Source organism: Macaca nemestrina, chromosome 2 (genome assembly GCF_043159975.1).
Source record: "Macaca nemestrina isolate mMacNem1 chromosome 2, mMacNem.hap1, whole genome shotgun sequence".
NCBI classification, from domain to species: Eukaryota; Metazoa; Chordata; class Mammalia; order Primates; family Cercopithecidae; genus Macaca; species Macaca nemestrina.
Genome location: NC_092126.1, coordinates 130,813,134 through 130,835,386, shown reverse-complemented (window position 1 = coordinate 130,835,386; position 22,253 = coordinate 130,813,134). Strand labels below are relative to the sequence as shown.

The 22,253-nt window shown below is 40.9% G+C and overlaps 1 long non-coding RNA gene across 2 annotated transcripts; it reads right to left on the bottom strand.

Annotated features, from left to right (window-relative positions):
• Positions 1-318: 318 nt before the first annotated feature.
• On the bottom strand, positions 319-4,521 carry LOC105483723 (uncharacterized). 2 transcript variants are annotated; one of them, XR_011619409.1, is made up of 3 exons: positions 4,466-4,521; positions 3,782-4,031; positions 319-477 (listed from the first exon to the last, which is right to left on the bottom strand). It is a non-coding gene; the product is annotated as an uncharacterized lncRNA (long non-coding RNA). The 2 variants fall into 2 exon arrangements; XR_988528.2 differs by having other exon boundaries at positions 4,379-4,488.
• Between the last annotated feature and the right edge of the window lie 17,732 nt (positions 4,522-22,253).

Here is a 22,253-nt window from a genome sequence, read left to right as displayed (position 1 = left end):
ATCAAAACTGAGAGAAAGACATTCATTTTCTAGATAGGAAGGGAAAAAATGAACAGTAGAACTCTGAACTCTTTATACCTGCAACAGACTAAAGGCAGGATAAAGTTTTAGAGATATTAGCATGTTTGAGTTATCTTCTTCCTCATCTCACAAAGAGAGCTGGATCCTTGGTGTCTCTTTGCCTTAGGATTTTAGGACTAAAACAAAATCCTCTTGGGATCTCAGCTTCTCTTACCTGTGTAAATACTTGGGTCTATTAAATTTATTTATGTATAGGAGGGTTAGGAAACAAGAAGATAAGAGCCCAGAAGGTAATGGGTGCATAGTAGTGCATTTATTGACAAAGAAGTATAATAGAAGGATGCTCAGGCTCAAAAGTCCACAGTGGAATAGGACTGGTCAATGTGGGCAGTCTCTGGCCCTGTTTTCTGTCAGATACGCCTCCCAGATTCCATGTCACACACTAGTTTTTCTCAGCTGAAGAAACAAAGATTTAGACACATTAATCAGATTTCGGAAAATATATATTTCTATTTAAAGTGTATGTTTTTCAAATAAGGAATATCTTTAGTTAGGTTACAAAATAGAGAAAATAAAGAAATGGATATTTTTTAGGCACTTGAATTTTGAGGTCAAAGAACCATACCTTCAATAGCCCTGTAGACTCAGCTCATCAAAGGCAGTAGATGTTCTCCTATAGCGGGAAACATCATCCCTGGAGCAAGGCCTTGTCATCCCATGAGGAATCCTAATGTCACTGTGTGTGGGAAGGGTTCCTTTGTATTTCCCACATTCAGGGCCTGGGGAAACTGTCTCATTGCTCAGTGGGAGGCTAAGGTCAAGGTCTGCTGGCTCAAGGTGATGTAATACCTTCCATGGCTTTTGACGAACAAAACCAGGCACAGCTTTCAACTCCCTGAGACTGAGTGCTTTTTGTTGTGTTTGCAGATGCCTCAACCAGGATTCTAATCTATTTGAGAATTTTTGCCCTGTATGAATAACGCCCCAAAGGCTTTAAAAGAGAAAAATATGCACAGTCCAATGTAAAGATTTACGGGTTTCAGTAGAAAACAATCCAGTAGGGAGATTTAAAAAATTAGTTTGTATTCTAGGCAACACAACATGGAGTATTTGAGGCATTTAAGAATTTTAAATATGAAGGAGTTTGTTGAATGGGAAAACTATTCATTTGAAATAGCATGTCGGAGATTAGAACAGGTGGGGAAACTTACCTTCTTTTGTGAACTAAAGAAAATGGTGCAAAATTGAGTTTTGCTTTACCCACACAGGAGCAGTAAGAAACCAAAGCTCTAGGCTTCATTTCTGCTAAAGAGCTCTGAATATGTAATATTGCAGTCACTTCTACACATTCAATACGAGCCAGTATGCGTGTTTGTAAACAACTAAAAGACCCAGCTAATCTTGGGCAATACACAAATGAGCCATCTTTGCTAATGCCAGTCGCTTGCTAATAACTTTCTAAAATTGTTCTCCGGGACTAATTGAAACTATAAATCCTCATCACATTCAAATCCTAACCACTGTATACCATTAGCTCACTTCAGTTCTTAATCTTCTTCTTCTGGGGCACTTTCTTGATGTATCCTTCTTCCCCTAGGAGCAGCCACATTTATTATTGCTGTTCAAATATCTTGATATTCCTGTTGGAGAGCTGTATAACATCTCTCTAAGCATGTCAACACCAGGGTTGCTTAACAGGAATATCTACCTCAATCCCATTGGAGCAAGGTAAAAAAAAAAAAGCCAGTGAAATGTATTTTCACTTATTTCATTATATATGCCTATAGATAACATGGGTCAAAAGAATATTTAAATTCTATTTTGTTAAGACAGGCTTCTTATCGTACATAGTAGAGCAGGTAGGAGGTTCTGGTTGCTTCTAGACAATTTGCCAGACAAGAAAAATGGCTTTACAGACTATCTGACAGCTTTATTCTTGTGGCTCTGGCAGAAAAATAGGCAAAAACGATTGCAGAGGCAGCTGAGTGGAATACAACACAAAAGTTCAGAAAAATATTAACTGGTTGTAAAGTGAGTGGGAGGAAGTAGTAAAGGAACTGGCATTTCAGTTATATAAAATCACTTATTACAACATTTTTATAGCCAAATTATGCTCCCTTTCTGTGCTGTATCTTTGGGTCTGTTGCCTGGAATAGATGGTAAAGAATCCTTCCATGGGGCACAAAATGTTTATATGGAAGAAGAAGCTATGAATCATTTTATGGCTGAATCATGCTCCTGATCCCAATGAAGACCCCTTGGTAGTTTTGGTCTGATTTATATCAGGCCCTGTGCTTTCATAGATCTGTTCTGCCCCCATTTACTTGCCTGAAAAGCCACTCCTGGGCCTTCTAATGGACACTTGTAATTAATGTGGAATATGCTCTGATACTTGTATGGAGACAAGTCCATCTGGGACCTTAGAATAGCTAGGACAACAGTGAAACCTGTAAGTGTCCTGTTCTTTGAAGCAGAAAAGACTGACTCAATATTTTCTTAGATATCAGGGCACTTAGTAGAGTCATCCTCAGTTCATCCCTTTTAGCCAAACTCACTCATTAAACGCTAAAAAGATATCGTCGTTTCAACCTTCTTGTAAGAAGTAGTAAGAACTTGGGCATTACTTTAAGAAGCTCTTTGGTAGAAAAACTGGAGAAGACAGAGCATGCATCCTTTGCAGTAACATGTCCTGCAGTTTCAAGAGATAGTAAGATGTGTTTGGTCGTAGAAAGAAATTTGTAATTAAATAGTTGGGAAAACACTGGGTGAAATAGAGTTAAATAGGTTTTTCTACTGCAGGACATCCAAGCTGTTCTAATATCTTAACATGCATTGCAGATCTTCAAGGAATATACGTATTTTTGATGCGTATTTTATAAGAGGACTCTTTGGCTTATGGAAACTTGCATGTGATCAGTGTTCCTTAGAAATTTTCTAAGAAACAATGCCCTTTTCATTCAGGACTGTATTAAACGAGGGAGACACGATGTTTCCCTAAATGTCAGGCAAATTTAAATACTTTCCTTTTCAAATATTCTAGAACTCCTCATACTAAATAATAATGATCTAATATCCCTTTTTTTTTGCATTTCAAATCCTAGATAATCTGGCCCCAGCCTATTTTTTCCCTTTGTAACCCATTACTTAGTTTACCTGTCTTCTCACACTGTGGCCAAACTTATTTCTTGTTGCTCTATGAATACTGTTGCTCTTACCTCTATATCCTTCAGTACACAACCTTTCTCTTTGCTTCTACCTATTTAATACTTAACCACTTTTCCAGAATCATACAGAATGCTACCTTCATGAATCCTCCCCAAGTTCTGCTATTTGGAGTTAGTTTCTCCCATCACATTTCATGTGGACCTCTGCTCTAGCTTATATAAACTTTCTGGTTTCCTAGTGGTTTGCTGACCTGTATGTGTTCTACTCAAATGTGAGTTTCTTGAGGGCAGGGACTGTGTCACTCATCTTTGGGGCCTATTACATCGTCAGAACAGACAGAATCTAGGCCAAGCTAAATCAAGTTACAGCAGCCCCTAGATCCCATTTCCACCTGGCCTTCTCTCCTAGCTGTCCTGCAATGTTTTTGAAATGACCAGGCCATAGGATGCTGGCAGGTTCTACCCTAGAACTGGTGTAAGGCCACCCTAGCAATTCTGAGTGTATAGTGCTATATTCTCATGTCTGTTTCATAGATCCATAATTAACAAGGTGCTCCTGGTTAACAGATTAGGTGCCCCAGACATGCCCAGCTTACCTGCAGAATTTCTCTAGATTTTCACTGTAAGACTGTACCTGTGAGGTTGCAGGGAGGCAGTTGAACTTACAAAAGGGCTATTGTAGCCCCTCTTTCTCCAACTACATTCCTGATGAGGGTGCTGTCTTCATGATCTTGCCTCACTCAGACTTTAAATCTCCCTCCCAGAGCCCTCATGATGCTTATGATATTTGGCTCAGACTTTTGTTTGCTGTAGCTTCATCATTGATGACTATCTTACCTCTAGGAGCTGCAATTTGAGAAGACAATTTTTACCTCTCCATTCAGTTTCTTTGCTTAGCTTCAGCTCTGAGAATCCTAGCCTGGGTTAGAGACCTGAGCCTTCCCACTTTATGAGAATAAACCTACAGTTAGTTGCATTGTTCCAGGAAGCAAAAGAATACAGAGTTAGGAGTAAATAATAAGCTCTGGAGTTAAGCTGCCTGGGTTCATATCCTGGTTTCAACACTAAAGAGCTGTAAGTTTGGTCAAATAACCTTTGTGATTTCAGTTTACTTAGCTATAAAGTAAAATGAGAGTAGTGCCTATTGCACAACATTTTTGTGAGAAGTAAAGGAAATAACATGGGTGAAGCACCTGGCAAAATGCCTGGCTTGTTGTAAGGGCTCAGAAATAGTAGCTCTTATTATTATTGGAAGAGCCAATTTAAATCCCAGGGATCACCTCAGCAGCATGGTTAATATCCCACGTGTCCTTCTTGTAAAATGGGTGTTCATTAGCTACTGCTGCATCACAAAGTAACACAACTTAGTAGCTTAGAGCAACCACATTTATGATCTCACAGTTTCTATGGGCCAGGAGTCTGGTGCCTAGCTGGGTCCCCTACAAGGCTGCTGTCAAGGTGTGAACCATGGTTTGTTTCTCATCTGGAGGCTCAGCTGGGGAGAGCCCACTTCCAACTCACTCAGGTTGTTGGCAAATTTCATTTTTTTTTTTGGCTGTGGGACTCATAGCAGCTAACTTTTTCTTCAAAGCTGACTATGGAGACAGAAAGAGAGAGACTTCAGCATAGGAAAAGCACAATGCGAACAAACATACCCCATTCCCTTTGTCACAGATTCTGCCTACACTAAAGGGGAGAGGATCACATGAAGGCACGAATACCAGGAGGTGGGCATCATGGGGTCATCTTCGTGTCTATCTGCCACCAGAGAGACGATAAAAAAAGAAACAAGCTCATGGGTTGTTGTGAGGATGAATTGAGTCAATGTTAGCAAAGCGTTTAAGATGGTGCCTGATGCATAGTAGGAGCTCAGTGAGGGTTTTCCATTATAATCAGGCCAATGAGTGGAGGAGAAAGCTGGGTTGGAATGAATGAATGAATGAAGCTGCTTTCAGGATTCATAACTGAGTAGATTCTTCCCAGGCTAGCTTTATGCAAGCCTAATTTCCCCAGTGGTTTTAGATTAGCGGCTGCAAGCTCTGCTGTGGGTGGTGTTGAATGTCAACTGTGGGTGGGTATTACTTGCATTAGTCATGTGTAACTAATTTAAAGTACACTGTGTTTTCAGGCAAGTGTCTGTAATTGCCATTTTTGCTAATTGTGAGAATGACTTGTTTGCCATCTTCCCTCACAACTATAGAAAAAAGAGTCAGGAATCGAGGAGTGCACTTGAATAAACTGGCCTCCTCCTAAGTGAGGTTCCCAGGTATTGGTTTGGTGTAACAGGCTGGCTTGTAGACAAAGTTCAGATACTCACAAAGCTTGGGTCAGTTCAAAATTACCCTGGCCAACCACAGATTCTCTGGTACACAAAGAGCACCACTCATGTATTTCCTCATTCAGCTTGGTATCTCTTCTGTTCCAGACTTTGTGCCAAATGTTCAGGAGAGAATGAGACAGAAGCCTAGACAAAAATCATGCTTGTGTATTTTTAAAATATGGCCCCCAATTTTTTTACACTCCTTGCATTGAGGGAAAGGGGGGCTCTGTGTCTCCTCTCTCTGAATCTGAGTTTTTGACTGGTGACCAGTAGAATATGGCAAAAATGTGTCAATTTCTAGTCTCAAGCCTTAGGAAACTTGCAACCTCTACTTTCCTTTTCTTGGGATGCTTACTCTTGAAATCCAGTGGAGAGGCCACCACGTGCAGATGAAATGATAGTCAAAACTCCCTACCAGCCTTGTGCAGGAGTCATCTCAGAGTGCAACCTCCAGCTCCAGTGGAGCTGAAGACACATGGAGCAGAGATGAGCTGTCCCCACCAACTCCTGCCCAAACTGCAGATTCATGTGCAAAATTAAGGTGGTGGTGGTTGTTTTAAGCCATTGCATTTTATGGGGATTTGTTAGGCAGCAATAAATAACCAGAACAATGCCTTTATAGTTTGGTAGAGGAGCTTACAATCTGGAAGGAGAGACAGATACTAATCAAAGACTAAAACTAGCAATTGTATATGTATAGGCTCTGCAGGATAGGGACATGGTTCTGTGAAGCCATAAGACAAAGGAGACTGACTTAGTCAATGTAGTCAGGGAGGGCTTCTCTGAGGAAGTAATGTTTGGGCTGAGATTGAACAGCTGGGAAGAAGTTAACTAGATAAAGGAGGAGCAAGAACCTGCTTGTGCAAAGATCTCATGGTGAGAAAGAGCACATATTTGGAGAAGTGAAAGAAGATCAGTATGGCTGCAGAGGAAAGGGAAAGAGTGACGTAAGATGCTGCATTTGAGACAGATGTCCAACTGAGCCCATCTCGCGCTAGGCAGTGCACTGCATTCTCCTGGGAGAATAAGGGGACACAGTGAGGCTCGTAGGCATGTGTAGATGAGTGGGAGAGAAAGAGGTAAAGCTCGGTAGGGATTTGATGTCACCCGCCCATCTTACCTGTAAGTAAATAACCATGTTGCTGGGATGGGAGAAGGCTTAGTCTGTGCTGTGTTGCTATAACAGAATACCACAGACTGGGTAATTTACAAAGAACAGAGATTTGTTTCTTACAGTTCTAGAGGCTGGGAGGTCAAAGGTTGAGAGGCCTGTTAGAAAAGGCCTTCTTGCTGCATCATCCCATGGAGGATATAGATGGGCAAGAGAGTTTGAGGGGGCATAAGAGAAAGGGAGAGGCAAACACATCCTTTTATCAAGAACCCACTCTCTTAATAAATAACCCACTCCTAAGATAACAACATAATCCATTCTTGAAGGCGGGGCCCTCATGACCTAATCCCCTCTTATTAGGCCCCACCTCCCAACACTGTTGCATTGGGGATTAAGCTTCCAAAAAGTGAACTTTGAAGACACATTCAAACCAGAATGGGGGTCTTGATCCAGTAGGGTATTAAGTGCTTTCTGGAAGAAGAAAGACTGAAAAACATTCTCTTAACAGTTTTAACTCCCTTTCTAAACTGCATTTTTCGGCTGACCTAATTCAGTCTCAATGTCTGCAGGAGTTTTTAATAGATTCACAGGGGCTAGTGTTTCACAGACTGTTCTCTATTTTTACATCTTTACAGTGAAGAAATTATTCTTTATAGCTAAGCACACTTGCTGGAATTTTAGCCTGCGTTTTCTCCTCTTGCTTCTGTGTAGATGGAAAAATGTTGAGCAAAGGCCTTTATATGCATTTAGTTCATGCACATGAAGACAGTGGCTTCACTTCTCTTCTTTTGTCCAACTTTTTTGATTGTCTCTTCTTTTTCTAGCAGTATCTTCTGCTCCTAACCCTCAAATTCTTCCCTTCCTTCCTTTCCATGTCCATAGCATGTCCACATGACCTCAAACCTCAGCCTCAACTTCATTCAAGCAACAGATATTTTCAAACACTTCTTGAGGACAAGACCTAGGAATGGGAGAAGTAGGAATGAGGACTGGAATAATCTGACAAGTTCATTGGCTCTCAATTCTGACAGCATATTAGAATAAATGGGAGCTTTGAAACATGTTGAGATGTTGACCATATTTCCAGAGGTTCTGATGATTTTGTTGGTTTCTTACTATTAGAGTGGGAGGTTACAAATAAACAAGGGGAAGGGTCTAGAATGATCCATGTGGTAATCAATTAGACTCAGCAGCAGCAGTATGAATGTATGTTTAGCCTAGTATAGATATAGAGAGTTACATGTAGAAATACTTATATGTTTATAGCTGAGTTAGTAGATCTGTATATATCGCCTTACTTTGTTTGTTGAGACAGCCTAAAAACAATGATACCTTAGTAACAGTGAGCACACCTAGGGCCCAAGTCTTGGTTTCTAATATGATTCTCCAGCAAAGGGAACCAGGGATCCTTGGAAAAATGGCTGACTTTAGAACTAAGGCAGAAAATACACAAGATAAGCCTGGAGCATGTTGTATTACCAAAAAATAAGGAAGTGCTAAAACACACACATACCCCCCACCTCCCACACACACACACCACAACACTGGGGGCATGTCACAGGGGCAGTGAAAAAGCTCCCAGTGGCCAAAGCTGAGAAAATTTCAGCAACAAAGTAAATAAAGTAGTATTGGATTATGACTCACAGTATAAAATAAACATCCATGAGTCCATACTAGTATATATAAATAATTGAATAGACAAATACATGTAGAGAAGCAAAACCTCCCCTGAGAAGAATTCCAAATAATTTGTATGCATGCTGTGCCCTTAAAAAGGTGCAGTACCACTCCTCACTTCTTAAGTGTGAGCTATGCATAGTGACTTCCTTCCAAAGAGCATTTACAGTATGGATAGGGGGAAAATAGTAACTTTACATTGGAGAAAACTAACAAACAATAACTCACCCAGCCAGGTGACAAAGGTTAACAACAACAATGATTAAGACATGTTGAAAACATGCATCCTTGATATGATATGGTGAAAGTGGCCTATCATATGGTGAAAAATTATCTATGTAATCTTCCTCTTAAAAAAACAGTAACTCCAATCTAATCATGAGACAAATATCAGACAAATTCCGAATAGTATTAGTCTGTTTTCACACTGCTATAAAGAACTTCCCTGAGACTGATTAATTAATAAAGAGGTTTAATTGACTCAGAGCGCTGTATAGCTGGGGAGGCCTCAGGAAACTTACAATCTTGGTGAAAGGTGAAAGGAAAGCAGGGCGCCTTCTTCACAAGGCAGCAGGAGAAAAAGAGAGCAGGCAAAACCACCACTTACAAAACCATCGGCTGTCATGAGAACTCACTATCGCATAACAGTATGGGGGAAACTGTCCCCACGATCCAATCACCTCCCATCAGGTCCCTTTCTCCATATATGGGGATTACAATTTGAGATGAGATTTGGGTGGGGACACAGAGCCAAACCATATCACCCATTGAGAAACACTCTGCAAAATACCTCACAAGTACTCCTTAAATTTAGCAAGGTTATCAAACACAAGAGAAGTCTAAGAAATTGTCACAACCTAGAGGAGCCTAAGAAGATATGACAACTAAATGCAATGTGGCATCCTGGATGGGATCCTGGAACAGAAAAAGGGCATTAGAGGAAAAACTAAGAAGATCTAAATAAAGGATGGGAATTAGTTCATAGTAATGTATTGATATTAGTTCATTAATTGTGACAAATGTGCTCTATTAACATAGATGGTAATAGAGGAAACTGGGTATGAAGTATATAGGAAATCTCTGTTCTGTCTGCTCAATTTTTTCTGTATATCTAAAAGTATTCTATGTTTATGTTTATTTAAAAATTAGAAGTATCTTTCATCATATTTAGATTACCTCTATGTTATTTGTCTTCTGGCCAACTAACTAGACTGTAAATCTATGGAAGACAAGGAACCCTCTTTCCTTTCATATTATTTTAGCATGCACTACAAGGTCCCACAGTATGTAGGCAACCAATGTTTGTTAAATTGATGGCAACGGCCTGATAATGTGTAATTTTTAAGTACCAAATGTTTTTTTTGTAAAATTGAGAAAGATTTAGTTAAAACCAAAAAAAAAGCATGTTAAAATTACTCCTGGTTGCATAATGTCTCATTAGATCCATGTTAATGTTTTGATATTCTTCTAGACATTCTTTCTTTTCAACAATAAAACTGGGATCGTGCATTACCCACTTTTTTTGAAACCCGTTTTCACTAATTATTTGTTATAAATATTTTTCCATCCCATAAATAATCGTCTTAAAACATAGAATGAGTATTTTAATAGCTAGATAAGTTTAACTGCTAATGTTTGCCCCAGAATACAGTCAAGGAAGGAAAGAGGCAGAATAAATAGGGAAGAAAAGTTATCGTAGGTGCTTGCAGTGTCTGTGACACTGGGCATCAGCAGTGCTTGGCTTGCTGGTGTGATGGGAGTTTGTCAGGCAGAGGGAACATTGCTCTTCCTTGCTCCCACAAATGCACATTTTTTGCAGATAAAATGACCTACAGAGGTAATTTTAATGCCTGCCCCCCGCTTTTTCCACTACAAATGAGCAGGAAGGATATTCACCAGCAAGTCCAACAGCATTCTCAGTGCCATGCTATTTCTTTGTCTCATTAGTTGGATGATTCCAAGGCTTGGTGGTTAATTGGCAGACATTAAATAGTACTGTTGTGTCTTTGTAGGGCTCCAGGTTTTCAGCTCAAAGTCACTTTCTGGCCCATTTGTACAGTGATAAAATATTACCAGGAAAGAACTAATTGAGGGGATGCTGGTTTTCTCTCCTGTCCTTAAAGCATATTAGAGAAGTGACCAGCAGGATATGGGGATTGCAAATCCTCCATCAATTTCTACAAAAAAAAAAAATCAACTTCCACGGAGCCCAGGCAGGTTTTCTGTCTATAGAACAAACTGTACTTGGTATGATCTAAGTGATCTTGCCTTGGTTTTTAGTTAGGGAAATGCTTATATTTCTTTCTTAGCCAATTATATGGGAGAAAAACATAAATCCAATAGGCCTTATCAAAATCAGTTGTTGGGTCTCAAATTCTGTGATATCCATCCCCCCTTTGAACATTTGGAAAAAGAATTGAAGTGAAAACTTCTTCTGAGTGGGTTGCTGTGAGTGGATACTTATTTTTGGCTGGCATAACAAGGACATTTAGAAAACAATGAATGTTTACGTGGGGAGTGAAAAAGGCAGTCATGAAAGTGTGGGACCGGTGTGGATTTGGGGTTTTGAAGAGCATGTGGGTGACTACTGACATTTGAGAACTTTTATCTGGGGTGGATTACAGATGTAGACATTACATGTGTAGGCACTTAACTGGCATTTAATAATGCCAAATCAACAGCCAATTCAATTTGGTGAAAAGGAAAACCCATGAGTCGATCAATCCTTTTGAGAAAGATACTGTGGGATCATGTAGATAAGTGTTTCTGGATGTTGGAGAATGTCTATGGCCACTGAAAACCAGCATTTCTAAAATAGAACATCAAAATTATGTTTCTTGCTGTAGAGAAAATTTCAGGATTGTGTGAGTCCATTATAAATCACACCCTAGGAAGGTTACTAGAAAAATAATAAAAAGCCCTTCTTTTCTTTCTTCTGTTTTTTTGAAAGAGTCTCGCTCTGTTGCCCAGGCTTGAGTGCAATGGTGCAATCTGAGCTCACTGCAACCTCCCCCTCCTGGATTCAAGTGATTCTCCCGCCTCAGCCTCCTGAATAGTTGGCATTATAGGCACCCACCGCCACACACAGCTAGTTTTTGTATTTTTAGTAGGGATGGTGTTTCATCCTCTTGGCCAGGCTGGTCTAGAACCCCTGACCTCAGGTGATCTGCCCACCTTGACCTCCCAAAGTGCTGGGATTACAGGCATGAGCCACCATGCCTGGTCAAAAAGCACTTCTTAAAGATTGTTTTGATCATGAGAGATGGCATGTCACTGCAGTATGTAGACTACGTACTGGGATCATGGAATCAGAAGGTCTGGTTACTACCTGGCTATGCAATGATAGCAAATCACCAAAGAGTAATCAATAGCATGTTCCTATGATGAGAGTTGATAATGTAGAATCTGAAAGTTTGGGTTCAAATCTTTGGTCCGTCATTTCCTAGCTGTGGTGCCATAAGCCAGATGTAGAATCTTTCTGAGCTTCAGTTTTCTCTACTCTAAAATGAGGATACTGATAATGAATAGAAGCCCCACAACCTCTACCACATTATTATAATAATGAAAGGAGGAAGATGTGAAAGACAACTGCCATATGACACGCTGCCACAGACCCAAAATTGGCATTTCTATGTGGTTCTAGTTCTGATCTAGGAAGCTTTAAGACCTTGGAATGTGTCATTTAATCACGAGTTCCTTTTACCACCTTTGCTTACACAAAGCCAGCCTGACTCTGTCACTAGAGCAAAAGGAAAAGCTTTCATCCACAGGCATTCCCCCATCAGCATGTAAAGAAACTGTTCAAAAAGGCTAAAAAAGGGTAAGGCTTTCCCATGAAGGACTGACTGGCCAGGCACTGTCTTTAAGTAGAAGTTGATGATGGTCACCTAAAATGGTTCTTAAATTCCAAGCTGGTACAGTGAGTAATGCCAGACCCAGCATTCCAGTTGGCCTAAGAATTAGAGAGGGAAAATCTTCACAACTGTCTCTCCATGAATAACCACGAGGACCTCATAAGAAGGCAGGATCAACTGGGCCACATCTCATAGCCTGGACATGAATAGGAGACCAAGGGTTCCCACAACTAGAGCTTATAGGACACGGGGTCTAAGACTCCTCACATTTTAGACTGTCACTTAAATCTTTTAAAATGTATACACTGCCTTATCGCTCCCACTACTAAAGTGTAAGCTCCTTGAAGATAGGTATGTGACTTGTTCATTAACAGGAAACCATGTGGCAACCAAAGACAAAATCCTTGATTTAGAGTTACAAAACCCAGGTTCAAATCTTATCTCTAAAACTCCTTGGCACCATGACATTAAGCAGGAAACGCCTAAACCCCTGTAGGCCTTATTATCTGCTCCTGGTTGATAGGAATTATTACCTTCAACAGGGTAGTTTGGCTTCATTTAAATTTACCTAATAGTTACACTACATGCTAGGACATACGAGCTTGGTGCTTTTTCCATGTATTCATTCTTGAGGCCTCACAGCTCAATGAGATGCAATATTATTACTTCCATTTTGCAGATGTCATCATTCACCATTTTGAAGAAGTATTAGAATGCCCTGGGACACAGTTTTTGGTTGTTCTCTACTGTTTTCCATTTAGACTCACTTCTTGGGTAATATCGTCTGGCCTCATGGCGTTAAGTACCAGCTAGATGTCGGTGACTTCCAATGTAATACATTGAGCTGAGACTACATCTTAAACTTTGGATCCACATACCCAATTGCCCACTCAATATCTGAACATTCTCAGGCATATGAGAATGATCTAAGCCAGGCTCTTGATATTCTTCCCCCTCTAAATGTGCTTTTTTTCCAGTTACACCTTTGCTATGGTATTTCTCAAAGTTAATGTGTTGGAAACTTATTCCCCAAAACAACAGTGTGGAGAGGTGGCACCTTTAAGAGGTGTTAGGTCATGACAGCCCTGCCCTCATGAATGGATTAATACCATTATTGCAGGAAAGGGTGTGTTATCACTGCAGTGAGGAGTGGGTGCCTGATAAAAGGATAAGTTTGGCTCCCTCTCCTCCCCACCTGCCATGTGCTCTTGCCCTTCGACCTTCCAGACTGGGATGATGCTGTAAGTACCTTGCCAGATGTGGGCCCCTTGACCTTGAACTTCCCAGCCTCCAGAACCATGAGAAATAAATTTATAGCCTTTACAAATTGCCCAGTCTCAGGTATTCTGTTACAGCTGATGGACAAAGGCAACCCTTCTCTGAAAGTGTTAACTCTGTTCTTTCAATTGCTCAGGCCAAAAATCTTGGATTCACTCTTGAACTCTTGCTTAGTCTGACATTCCACATTCATGAAAACAATCCTGCCAGTACTGCCTCTGAACCCCTCTCATCTGGGTTTCTACTGCTACTCCCTAGTCTAAGCCATCATTGTCTCTTACCTGAATTATTGCGAAAGCCTCCTGACTGGTCTCGCTACTTCTGACTTTGCCCCATTGTGGTCAGTTCTCAACATAACAGCCAGAGTAGTGCTGCTGGAATATTGTTGGTTGGTGTGTTTGTATTAGTCTGTTCTCACGTTGCTATAAAGAACTACCTGAAACTGGGTAATTTATAAAGAAAAGAGGTTTAATTGGCTCATGGTTCAACAGGCTGTACAGGAAGTGTGATGGTTAATATTGAGAGTCACTTGAGTGGATGGAAGGATGCAAATTATTGTTCCAGGTTTGTCTGTGAGGGCGTTGCCAAAGGAGATTAACATTTTAGTCAGTGGGCTGGGAAAGGCAGACCCACCTTCAATCCATCTGGGTGGCCACAATCTAATCAGCTGCCAGCATGGCTAGAATAATAGCAGGCAGAAGAACATGGAAAGACAGATTGGCTAAGTCTTTTGGCCTCCATCTTTCTCCCATGCTGGATGCTTCTTACCCTTGAACATCAGACACCAAGTTCTTCAGCCTTTGGACTCTTGGACTTACACCAGTGGTTTGCCAGGATTTCCCTGGCCTTTGGCCACAGACTGAAGGCTGCAGTATTAGATTCTCTACTTTTGAGGTTTTGGGACTTGGACGAGCTTTCTGGCTCCTCAGCTTGCAGAATCCCTATTGTGGGAGTTCAACTTGTGATTGTGTAAGTCAATTCTGCTGATAAACTTTCCTTCATATATACATCTATACATCTATCCTATTAGTTCTGTCCCTCTAGAGAACACTGACTAAAACCGGAAGACTGGCTGGGGAAGCCACAAGAAACTTACGATCATAGCGGAAGGCAAAGGCAAACACATCTTCACATGGCCGGGAGAGACAGAGAGTGAAAGGGGAAGTCTACACACTTTTAAACAACCAGGTCTCGTGAGAACTCACTCGAGAGAGCACTAGGAGGATGGTGCTAAGCCATTAGAAACCACCCCATGATCCAATCACCTCCCACCAGGTCCCTCCCCCAACACTGGGGATTACAATTCAACATGCCATCTGGGTGGGGATACAGAGCCAAGCCATATCAGTGTCCCTCTGCTCTACACCCTCTGATGGTTGCTTATCTCATCAGCATAAAATCCAAGTCCTTACAATTAACTGTGAAGACTTTGTGATCTGCCACCTCTTCATGGCCTCTCTGACGTCATTTCCTATTAACCTCACCCTACTTGACTCTTCTCCCGGCCTTCTTGCAGCCTGACTGCTTCTCTGACACGCTGAGCACAGAGCTTTTGTGCTTGCTGCCGCTCTGCCTGGGGTTCTCAGCTCTCAGATATCCTCTCAGCTCTTTCCCTTACTTCCTTCAGCCTCATCTACAACGTTCTCAGTGAGTGTCTCAACAACAACAACAAAAAATTCCCAATCACTCAGCTCCAACACTTCTGATCCGTCATCCCTGATTTACCTTTCTTCTTAACATGAATCATTGCATATTTCACTTGTTTCTTATCAGTCTTTCTTTAGAATGAAACCGCCACCAGGGCACACATGCCTGTCTGATTCAGAGCTATGCTACCACTGCCTAGTGCCAGTACCTGACACTGAGTAGGTGCTCAACATATATTTGGGAAATTAATGAATAATGAAACAGAACTTCAAAGAGATTAAGAAATTTTCCTTACTTAAAGAGGTCAAAACAGGCAGGATTATTTGCAGTCTGAGTCTTAAGGTCTCTCTGCCATTGGGAAAGGCGGGATGCAGGCTCTTCTGGTTTTGGTCCACTCACATCTGAAAGCCTCTGAAGTGCTGTTCTTGCCACAAAGTGTTTTTTAGAACTCTTCGCAAGGGTGCCCCAGTGAGTAAGACCTGCAGGGGTGCCTGGCACATAACGAGCTGACACTGCTAACTCCTGGAGTTCTGTGTATAACCCAAATTCATAGCCCTTGACATGGCCTGTCAGCTTTCACTGTCTTCGCTTCTAAATTTGTATGATCTTAGCATAATTAGCCCAGTTTTTGTCATTCCACAACTGCTAAGTATGCAGTGACTGTGGCGTGTTACGGCTCCTCTCAGAAGCAGATGACATATCATGAAATATTTATTAAAAAAACAAGTGCAGGCTTCCTTAATTATTACCACTGACGGCTTTCCCCTCAAAGTCCAGGAGAGGTGAGGCTGTGTACTGCAGAACCGCTTGAATATGATAATTTCCTTTTGATCTTTAATTTTCCTCTTTTGCATCGGAGTACGTTTTACAGCTTCTTTGAAAAGCTCCACTCAGCCTCACTGGCTGCTTGTTTATTTTCCCCAACCTGTAATGCCTTTTGTTTTATCCTTTGTATTTCATAGGCTGTGACAGATGAATAAATATTGCCCCAACTGCTCTAGCCTTTAAAACCATTATTGCTCATTAACTCTCTTGGGTAGAATTATCCAGAAAATACACACTGGGGTTGTTTCCTGTTTTGTGTATTAATATTAAAAGTATCATTTCTTTCTCTGGGACCCCTGAAATGTATTCTTAGAAGTAGGGAGACAGGTCTTGGGCACAAGTTAATGACTTCGGGTCTTTGCTATGGAGCGCCTGTTTGTTGCTCGAGAGAATTACCAGTTCTTGGATGAGCAAGTAGAATTAGACAGTGAAAAGTACTTTAGCTTCTCACAGGGACACTGGAGCTCACAGGAAGGAAGCAGGTTCATTAAAGACAGTTGGTCTTGGTCTTCTTCTTATCCTGGTTCCTACCTCCCTCCTTTCTTCTCTCTGTTTCTTTCCTTTTTTGCCTTTTGTCCCACAGTTCCCTCTTATGCAAATATGGGAAACTCATTTTTAATACATTGTCACATGTGACAAAGCCTGGGGTGTCACACTTCTATCCCCAGAGGACAGAAAGCCTATCCTGTGTGAGGATCATGAGATCATTAACTAGACAGCCATACTGCAACAGGAACACAACATCTTGTCCTTTCTCCACTGTCCTAAGCCTGCTTCTTTTTGGAGAAGCTGAAGAAATTAAAATGTATGGACACTTTTTGCACTAAGATCTCAAAATACACTAGTCCCCCTTTGCCTATGGAGGATATCTTCCAAGATTCCCAGTGGATGCCCAAAACTATACATAGTACCAAACCTTATATAGACTATGTTTTTTCCTATATATACCTATGATAAAGTTTAATTTACAAATTCGATACAGTAAGAGATTAACAAAAACTAGTAATAAAACAGGACAATTATAACCGTACCCAGAACAGTGTGCCATTTAAAACTTATGAATTGTTTATCTCTGAAACTTTCCATTTAGTATTTCAAACCACAGTTGACCATGGGTAACTGAAACCATGGAAAGCAAAACCATTGATGAGGAGGGAACTACTATAGTCATTTACTCTTTCCCAATGAGAGAAGTAGAAACTAATCTGATGATCCCTACTTCATAGACGGTAAAGCTGAGAAATTGAGAAGCTAAGGTCAAAAATCAAAGTGGAAACTGAGGGTAACTAGAGGGAGTATTTAATACATACAGAAGAACATATAGGACACAGTTAGATATAAAATACAATAACAAAAAGGATACTGAAAACACGCTATCTGACTCAAGAACTAGAACAGTATTAAAACAACTGAATTTGCCTGAATATACTCTCAAGTTAACCACACTCTTAAATTTTGTGTTTATTTTTCCCCTGCTTTTTGTGAAATATTAGTACCCTACTTGCTTACATTTCTAAACAATATATTATCTAATTTTCGTTGTTTTCGAGCTTTAAAAAATGGTGACATATAATAAATGGTTCTGTGACTTAGTTTTTTACACAAATACAACACGGCCCTATCAGAAACAATACGTGGGGTCTGTTTTAGTCTGTTTTCATACTGCTATAAAGAATTGACTGAGACTGGGTAATTTATAAAAGAAAGAGGTTTAATTGATTCACAGTTCAGCATGGCTGGGGAGGCCTCAGGAAACTTACAATCATGGTGAAAGGTGAAGGGGAAGCAAGACACCTTCTTCACAAGGTGCTACAAAGGAGAAGGGCCAAGCAAAGGGGAGAAGAGTCCCTTATAAAACCATCAGATCTGGCGAGAACTCACTCACTTTCATGAGAACAGCATGGGTGAAACTGCCCCCATGATTCACTTACCTCCACCTGGTCTCTCCTTTGACACATGTGGATTATGGGGATTATAATTCAAGATGAGATTTGGGTGGGGACACAAAGCCTAACCATAGCAGGGTCCAAAAAATTTAAGCACATAAAATGTGGGGTCACATTATTTCCAGACTAATAAAATACTAAGAGCAAGCCTGAAAAGCCAGTGGGCTAGAATTCTGGAAGTCCAGGTGCACCATTCAAATCCACCCTGTTCCTGGTTGCTCTGGTGGCAGTTGTCTGCTCCTATCAGTGAAACAGACAATTCTGCAGTCTGTTTCAACATTTGGATGACAGTCACCCAGTAGAGCTAACTCACCTGCACTGGATTGTGATAAGAATATTTTAGGCCACTGAGATTTGGGGTGTTTTTCGAGTGTCTGGTTTGCATTATCCTGATCAATATAGCCCCTTTCTAGCCCAAATAACTTTTTTTTTTTTTTTCAGATTTTGCCTTCTGTTTGTCTCTTGATCAGACTCACTAGAGGTTTGTTGACTTTTCTAGTCTTTTCAAAGAACTGACTTTTGACTTACTGAATTATCTCTATTTAAACTTTATGTTTTTTATTTTGCTTTAAAAATTTTTTCTTCTGTTTCCCTTGAGTCTATGTGGTTGTTGTTGGTTTTAGTTCCTTTAACTAGTTGCTTAGCTCATAAATTTTCAGCCTTTCTTTTTTTTCTTATATACATATCTAGAGCTATAAATTTTCTTGAAGCACTAGTTTTGGTCCATGTCACAACTCTTGATTTGTAGTTATATCAGTGAGAATAGTATACACATGCTGCAGTAATAAACAGCTCCAAATTATCATTTGGTTAAAACAACTAAGGTTGTTTCTAACAAGTTCACAGTTGATGCAGATAATGTTGGTTCATGGACCACACTTTGAGATGTACTGCTTTAAATTCATCTTTCCTCCTTACTAAATGGTACCTTAAGCTTAGTAATAGCTAGGAAATAAGCTATGTACCTTATGCTATGAAATAGGTAAGTATCCTCTATCCTGGAAGTCACTTATTCCTTTTTGTTATCTGGTCAGACATCCTCTGAGGGCTTATCCTGAAAGTATTATCCTCCCTCCTGGGTAGGGAATTTGAGGCAGAAAGAAGTTTCCTACCAAGGCAGTAGCAGGTATTTAGCCCTGGATGCTGACCTGGCATGGCCTTATTCAACCATCTGAGCCACATGTAAAGGCATTTCACTCAGCTCATGCAGTGTGCCACTCCAGACCCCATCCTTTTCCCTGACCTACCCACCTTGAAAGGCACCCAACAAATTGAAACTCTGTTGGGTAGGTTAAATCTCACTATATCTACTAAACCTACATTCCACTTAAATGAGGGTCCTTCCTCATAAATCAACATTGGAGCACCCTATGAACCTATCCCACCATTGATTGGGTCAGAGGCAAGAAGCCAAGTGGGAAAGCTCCATGCAACAAGAATAATGAGGATTCACTGGAAAGCTCAGGTTCTTATTCCCATGAAGCCAGAGGTATTGTAGTTGCTGTTCTTTCCATAACACCAGGTTATAAAACTCTTCATGTATAAAAAGTTGAAAATTTTATTTTCGTGCACCTGTGGTCCCAGCTACTCTGGAGGCTGAGGTAGGAGGATCACCTGAGCCCAGTTGGTCAAGGATACAGTGAGCCATGATTGGGCCATGGCTCTCCAGGATCTCTGTCTCAAAGAGAGAGAGAGAGACAGAGAGAGAGAAAGAGAGAGAATTTTTTCCAACTCTAGGCTCATAAGAACATAATTCTTGACTGTTCAAAAGGTAGTGGCCATACCAAGGATGAGAAGTAGGAATGGTCTGCCCCTGGGCAGAAATGAGTATTTTAAAATTGCCTGCAAGGTGATAATTTTTAAAAAAACAGGCTTGTGAGTTTTATTATTGTTTTCACATTTTGCATAGACAAGGCACCATCTTATTATCTGTATCTAGTACTGAGTGCTCTTACCAGCTGCTGCCACTGTCAAAAGGATAGGCTTCTAGGGGTTGAAGGCAGGAGGCGATGAGCAAGAGTGGGGCTCTCCATCACTGGGATTAGAGGGGAGGGTGTATATCCCTCCATTTAGCACCTAGGAGGGGCAGCCCTATGACAGTGGTGGCATGTGCATGTCTGGAGCGTGAGGACTATATGCTGTGACTTTGGGAGCCAAATCCTAAAGCGAGTGGATGTCATGAGCATATCTGAATGAATTTGGGGGAATTTAGTCAAGGAACGTTCTAGCTGCTATCCGCAATGAACTATAAGTATCGGAATCTCTTGCCCAATCTCACTGGACTTCCATAGGTTCCAGGGTTCTTATTTATCCATTTCTCTGAAATGACTAAGATTAGATTTCTACCAATGTGGTAATGGGGGGTGGTGATATTAGATTTGATCTAATTTCGAAAAATTGGGGAATGTGATGTTTCCTGTGTTTGTGTGTCAAGAAGCAGTCATAACTCTTATGCTATCTTGCTTATTTCCATATTTGTTCTTCTAATAACTCCCATGACTTGAGGAAACCTGAGTGATCCATTATTCCTTGGAGATAAGAGGGGTCAGCCTGACTCAGAAACATATCTCAAAATGCATCTTCCCCCAAGTAGCTGTTTGCTGTGTTCAAGTTAAAGGGAGAAATACCCTAGTTGCAGGTGGAAGTTAGAGTCTCGGGGAATTAATCACCAGCACCAATTTTTTCCTTCTAATGGTATCTAGCAGGTCCCCTTTCCTGTTCACTGAGACATTCTGGGCAGTAATAAGCAGGAACCTGAGTGTCCTGAGGAGGAAGAAGAAAACTGTGTCTCTACAAATATAGGGCATCTTGTCCTTCCTTTCCTACTGAAGCTTATTTGGCAGGTCATCATTTTTCCATAGCCTGTCTGATCCCTCTGGACGGTATGCCATGGCCCTCCTTCAGTGACTGTTGATGTTGCCAGCCCAGCCTGTGTCCCTGCAAAGCAAGACCAGTGCCTCCCTTACCTTGAAGTCACCATCAGATTACTGTTGGGTTCTCAAATTCTTTAATAGTAGGCTTTCAGAAGTCCACATTGGCTCATACCTGGGAATGAATTTTTCCCCCGACACAGAAGAAAATTCAGAGACTGTGAATGTTATGATCCTGAATGATACAGAGTTCATTTGGGGCTTCAATGAGAAAGATTTAAATTCTCACCCCATGATCAAATATTCGTTCTCATCCAGAGAATTAGGATTTGGCCACAGCAACTATATCAATTCAGGGTCTCAGAAAAGGCTGAAAAGTAAAAGTAGTCTATTTTCTGAATTCACTCATCTTTCAAGGGCATTTTCTCTGGTCCCAGTGCTCCCTATTTCTTTGGGGCAATAAGAGAATCCCACCGCACCTCCATTCTGGCCTTAATTTTTTTGAAACAGTTCCTTCCCTGAAACATACATCAAAATTCGTCTGGATTGATGTAATGCTGGGATCAATTTAAGATTAGGTTATAATGGCTAGTTTATTGATGTATTGCTGCAAAAAATCAGCCCACAATTTGGTGGCTTAAAACAGCAATATTGATATATTATCACTTCCAGTTTCTATTGCTCAGTTCTTGGTTGAGTCTCTTGCACAGTTGCGGTCCTATTTTGGCCAGGGCTACAGGCATTTGAAGGCTTGAGTGGGGTGGAAGGACCTACGTACTACGTGACTCATTTACATGCCTGACAATGTGATGCTGGCTGTTGGTTGGAGCTCCAGTTCCTCTCTACCATGTTGTGTGAGAGTTCTCAAGGCATGGCAGCTAACTTTCCCAAAGTGAGTGACCCAAGACCAAGGTAGAAATTGTGATGCCTTTTATGTCCTAGCCTTGGAAATCACTGCCACTTTCCCTGTATTCCATTGGTAGAGACAAAAGTACGCCCAGGTTCAAAGGGAGAGAACACTGACCCTAATGCCTGATGGAGGAGTGTCAAGGTCACACTGTAAGAAGAGCATGTGGGATGGGATATGGATTATTGCAGCCATTTCTGGAAAACATAATCTGCCATAATGGCTAATAAAAAAATGCCATGAGTGTCCCAGGAGTAATTATTGAAAACAGGGGTTACTTAGGTTTCTTAGGGTACAAAGCCTTATCGCAAAGCCTGAATAGATAATGTTGGAAATAGGGTTGCTGCTTCCAGTGTAATCTAGGGTAGCATATCTCTCATATATGAGAGATTCAGAAATGAGTGAGATTTAAAATCTGACTTAGGAGATCTTGCAAGTGTAAAAAAAGACAAAATATTAGCATTTACAATTTGAGAATGCTCCACTCTTCTCTCCTCCCCATATTTGCTTAAAATAAAAGGTTCTGAGATAGTTTTGGCTTAGGGAAGCTCTGACTTCAGAAGACAGGTTCTTGGGGCTTTGAGAATGCAGAGTTAAGAAAAAGGGGCTGGGAGAGTGGGGTGAGAATGGAGA